This window comes from Varanus komodoensis, unplaced genomic scaffold, assembly GCF_004798865.1.
Source record: "Varanus komodoensis strain SLA01 unplaced genomic scaffold, ASM479886v1 scaffold1, whole genome shotgun sequence".
Taxonomy (NCBI): domain Eukaryota; kingdom Metazoa; phylum Chordata; class Lepidosauria; order Squamata; family Varanidae; genus Varanus; species Varanus komodoensis.
In genome coordinates this window covers 48864256-48870255 of record NW_025335268.1, presented here as the reverse complement: position 1 = coordinate 48870255, position 6000 = coordinate 48864256, and positions in this window count along the sequence as shown.

Below are 6000 nucleotides of genomic sequence, written 5' to 3'. Positions count from 1 at the left end.
AATCTGCCAATGACAAATCTCTACCATCCAAGTCTCTACCATCTTTCAGGTGTGTCAGATTGCAATGGCATCATCCTTCATGGTCACACAAAAGTCTTACATAGCTCTGATTCACAGGATGTCTTCCTTCATATTGTATAAGCTTTGCAATGTATTTGGGCTTTTGTTGGTTTTCTGGTTACAGGAAGCCAGATTCTAGCTAGATATCAGGAAGAACTTCCTGACAGAGCAGTGTAGCAATGAGCCAATTACCTGGTGAAGTTGTGGGCTCTCCCACACTAGACGCATTCAAGATGCAACTGTACAGCCATCTGAGTGAGATGGTTTAACTAAGAGTCCAGCACTGAGCAGGGGCTGGATCCAATGGCCTTCTGGTCCCTCCCAGTATTACTATTTGATGATTCTATTATTCTAGTTCAATGTCTTCCTGACAAACTTGCATTCGCTCATTTCTCTCTCTGTCTCTTTCCTTTTCCAGAATGGTAGTCCTGGGAAATGTCTTGTCTCTGGTAAAAGGTTCATGTGAGACTGCTTCAAGGGAGAAATTCCATCCTGAGAATGGGGACAAAACACTGGGCAGATTCTTCCAGCAGGTGAATGTACAATGGAAGGTTGCTGTGATGGATGGCTGTCTGCTCCTCCTCCAAGATGTCTGCTGTCTTATCATTTTGCTGTCTTATCTTTTGGCTCTGGCCTCTTGGCAGAGCGGCAGAGCGGCAGAGCAGCAGAGGCACAGGCTGGGAGAGAGTGCTGAGTGGCCAGGGGACTGGCGAAGGCAAGGTAGGAGCTGGGCAGGGGAGCAGAGGGCCAGGAGCAGCAGAGAGGAAGGGCGGCGTCCCTTGGCTGCATCCCTTGGCTGCGGCCCGGGCTGTCCGGAGACTCCCTTCCCTGAGACACAGAGGTTTGTTCTTTTGTTTTGTTTTGTTTGTGCTGTCCTGTGCTTTGTTTTTCTTCCAATATAAATTTAAGTTTATTTGCGAGTGGGTTTTTGTCTGGGAGAACTGGGCGAGAGAGAGGAACTGCAGGACTAACAAGGCAGGGGACCAAGGTAAGGTCTCGGAAGGGATACCGATGGCAGACCAGGAGATGGCCTTGGCAGGAGTCACGGGTGTTGCTGTCCGCTGCGACAGCTGTGACATGTTCGTCCTTCTCCCCCAGGAGAGGCAGGGATACACTTGCCCTCGGTGCAAGATGGTGACCCTGCTAGAAGAGGAGGTGAGGTACCTGAGGGCCGAGAGAGCTCTCCAGGCCCTCCCAGAGCAGCCCCCCTCTGGACTGAGGGTTGAGGGAGAGACCACGGGAGGAGCTGCTGTGGAGACATGGAGGTATGTCACCCACAGGAGGAGGAGGCCAGCACGGCCTCCTCCTTCTCCTGGCACCAATCTGGAGCTGGGAAACAGGTTCTCTCCACTTGGGGAGGCTGGGACTGATGAGGCCTCAGGGGACCAGCAGGGCCCCCAGCCTGGGACGTCAGGCGGCAAGGGGGCTGCTGCAGGAGAGGCGAGGGCCAGGGCACAGCCGCCCACCAGCACCGGGAAGGTACAGCGGCAGGTTATTGTTGTTGGGGACTCCCTACTGAGGGGCACTGAGGCGGCAGTGTGCCGCCCCAGCCTGGAGACAAGGGAGGTTTGCTGCCTGCTGGGCGCACGCATCCGGCATGTGAAGGACAGAGTGGAGTGTCTTGTTTGCTCCGGGGGGGTCACCAGCCGCTCCTGGTGAACCATGTGGGCACAAACGATGTGGCCAGGCAGGGTGTGGTTGGGACCACCAGGGACTTTAAGGCCTTGGGGAAGAAACTCAGGGAGCTGAAGGCCCAAGTGGCCTTCTCGTCAATCTTACCTGTCCGGGGATTTGGCCCAGGAAGGGACAGGAGGGCCTCCGAGGTGAACGACTGGCTTAGGGTGTGGTGCCAGAAGGAACGCTTCAGGTTCCTCGACCACAGCACTCATTTTCTTGCCAATGGACTTCTGGCAAGGGACAGGTTACACCTCACGAGGATGGGGAAAAGGTCCTTTGGAAATGCTCTAGTGAGTTTCATCCAGAAGACTTTAAACTGAGCTGGGGGGCGGTTCAGACCCCCCAGTAATGTGTCTGCACTGGACAAGTGTGTGGGGAGGATCAGGGCTCTGGAAGCAGGGTTTTAGTGATACTGCAGGGACTGACAGGACTCCTACAGAGAGGGGCCAGGTATCAGGGAGGATGGGAGGAAGGAGGAGTCTGGGAACTCCAAGGGAAGTGGTGGGAAGGAGTTGAGGTGCATGTACACCAATGCTAGGAGCATGGGTAAAAAGCAGGAAGAGCTTGAAGCTGTCCTGGGAATAGGAGGGTATGATCTGATGGGAATCACAGAAACTTGGTGGGATGAAAGGCAAGTCTGGAATGTGAACATAGAAGGGTATCACCTTTTTAAAAAGGACAGGAAGGGAAAGAGAAGTGGGGGGTGTGGCTTTATACGTCAGGGAAGGGATAGGATGCAGTGAGATAGAATGCAGCACAGATGGTGGCATCAGTGGTCCCAATTTTCAAAAAGGGTAGTAGAAGGGACATGGGGAGTTACAGACCTGTTAGCCTTATGTCCATTGTAGGAAAAACAATGCAAAGGCTCATAATAGAGAGAGATCTAGTGATGCTAGATAGGGAAGGGAGGCTGACAGCCACACAACACGGCTTCCGCAAAAACAGGTCCTGCCAGACAAACCTTGTGGAATTCTATGACAAGGTTTCGAGATGGCTAGATGGAGGGGATGCAGTGGATGTGGTATACCTGGATTTCAGCAAGGCCTTTGACAAAGTGCCCCATGATATCCTGGTGGAGAAACTGAGGAGTTTTGGGATACACCAAAGCACTGCCCGGTGGATTAGGGCATGGTTGACTGACTGAAAACAGAAGGTAACCAATAGCGGGGAATATCAGGATGGCGGCCAGTGACAAGGTGGGTCCCCCAGGGCTCTGTCCTGGGGCTGATCCTGTTTAAACTTTTCATTCAGGACATGGAAGAAGGGGTGAACAGTCTGCTGATCAAATTCGCAGATGACACTAACACTGGAGCAGGGGCCACAACTGAGGAGCAGGTACTCCAGATCGAAAAGGATCTGGACAGACTATGGAAGTGGGCAGGAGACAACAGGATGGCGTTCAATGTGGATAAGTGCAAGGGCTTGCACTTGGGGCATAGGAATAGGTGTCATAAGTACAGGTTAGGTGACAAGTGGCTGGAGAGCAGCACTTGTGAAAGGGACCTCGGGGAACTGGTTGACTGCAGGCTAAACATGAGTCAGCAGTGTGATGCGGTGGTCAAGAGGGTGAACACCACCCTTGGTTGCATAACCAGAAGTGTGGCTTCTAGATCAAGAGAGGTATTACTACCACTCTACATGACTCTGGTGCGCCCACAACTGGAGTATTGTGTTCAGTTTTGGGCCCTTCATTACAGAAAGGATATAGCCAGGTTGGAGTCAGTGCAGCGTAGGGCCACAAGGATGGTGGCAGGTTTGCAGGGGATCGGGTATGAGGCAAGACTGAGGGAACTGGGTCTCTTCAGCCTGGAGAAGAGGAGACTCAGAGGGGATATGTTGGCAACATACAGGTATGTGAGGGGATGTCACATGGAGATGGGTAGAGACCTGTTCTCCCCTGTAGAAGAAGGCAGGACACGCTCCAATGGAGCAAAGCTCAGGGAGCCAAGGCGCCATTTGGATGCCAGGAAGCACTTCCTGACAGTCAGGACCCTGAGGGTGTGGAATGGGCTTCCACAAGAGGTCGTGGAGGCCCCATCAGTGCAGGTGTTCAAGGATAGGCTGGACGTCCACATGGTGGGCATGTCGTGAATGGAGCCAGCTGGTGCCGGAAGTCAGTCTAGATGGCCTGGGAGGCCCCTTCTGACTCGCTCTGTTTTCTATGTTTCTATGTTTATCAAGACAAGCGCCTTATATGGAGGATTAGCACTGTAAATTATGATTGTTGTCATATCTGTGTCCCAACCTTCCTCCAAGTTGATCATGTGGTATACCTTGGAGTTACTCTCAATGTATCTTAAGGTAGTTCTTGATCAAGAGTGCAACCCACAATCAACACAGTAGATTATCTCTCACAAGCATTTTCAACCTTTCATTGCTAACCCTTCCTACTGAACATTACAAGAAGAACGTCCTTTTCACATGCAAGGGCAGCCTGTTCTTTCATCTTGTTCTGACAGGGTGCACTGAAGATTAGAGTCTGAATCTGCCTAAATCCAAAAAGGAGAGGAGGATGACTCACTTCACAAATGCAAGATGGCAGGACATGCAATCATAGCAGAAGGATGTTTTTCATTCACATGTAGTGCTATGTATTTAAACAATATTTCTTTTGCCTATCTGGGAATATTCATCAGTTCTAATGAACAGAACATACCAGCATGCACAAAGACATGTGCATTTAGATTGTCTTCCTAGTTCAGAACGAGTGGGCAAATCATTGTGGACAAAAAAATTCCCTGTATACATTAGAACTCCAAGACCTAGAAAACATTGATGAGTTAAGAGATTGTCTCATAGCCATGGATGTACATTACAATTTACATGATTTATCTTTGGGGTAAAATTTAATGCACAGAATTCATCATTATTCCCACATTATATTAGAATTGGGCTAAAATTTCCACTTGATAGGCTCTTGCTTCACTCTTTAGAATTGCCTCTGGTCTGCTTAAAATTGAACTGTGCAGTCAAAGGGTACATGTAATGCATGCAGTCTGCAAAATATTAAGTGTATGAAATCAATAAGCACTCAGCCACTTTTCATGGCACATCAGGTGAAGACACTGTGCTGGCTGTTTCTTGGTTTCTTCTTGGTATGCTGCTTGGTTCAAACTCCACAGCATGGTATCCTACCACTCTTAAGGTCTGAGGGATCTTTCTCATAGCATGGAGATAAATGGGTGATAAGAGCATTTAATTTCCTTTGGATTAGACACTGTGCATGTGTACAAAAGCCCAGAGAATCCATCCTTTCTACTAAATTGTAGTGCATGTGGTTCTAGAAAGAAGATAGGTGTATCAAAACTTTTGTGCAATTCTGACTGCTTTGTGTAATTGCATGTTTGCAATTAGTCAACAGGTTAGTCTTGAGAAATCACTGTCACTCATTTAGACCACATCTACCTCTGCTGAGAAATACAAAGGATTTGAAAGAATTATTTGGCATTCACTCTGTGATTCAACCTCTGTTTGCACATTTTTATTATGACTCTGTGCCAGCTTGACTGAAAGTGTTAGTAATGATAATTTAACTTTTTGTCTTTCAAATAATTATTCTAATTACCTAACCTAAGATAGATTTGGCATAATAAGATGCTAAGTATTCATTAAAGTACTCTATCTAGATTGTTTCCTATCATAATGGATTATCACTAATGCAAAATACATTGTGATGCCTATTCTTTTAATAAGCTGCTATCTTTTAAAACCAAAGTCTATTGTACAGGATGTTAATTATGTGTCTGCTTATTGAAGTTGATTTACTTTATTCTAGCTTCTAATTTGCTCAGATAAAATATAAAAAGAAGTCAAGAAATACTTGCATAAAAAATAAAACAAATTGCATATTAACTTCCTGATGATGCCAGTAAGGCTTCTTCCAAAGCACAAAATAATTGCAATTGCAGAAACAGGAGTCTTAGAAATGCAGACACGGAAGGAAATAGCAGCAAAGAATTATAGTCATGGCGTCCCCTGCCACAACCCAGTCTCCAAGGGAGATTCAGAGGATGGCAACAAGGAGAAGGGCTTTCTTTGTGGTGGCTCCCATCTATGGAACAACCTCCCCACTGCAGCCTGCCTAGCACCAACCTTGTCATTTTTCAGCACCAGGTTGAGACATCCCTTTATGCTATCAAAATTTATTTGACTTCCTGGAGAATTACCTATCCCAGATGTTTTTCTTTTAACACATTCTGAACAAGATCATTTCGCTGTTTGCAATTGTTAAATGCTGATTTGTTTTTTATGGTATTTGTATTA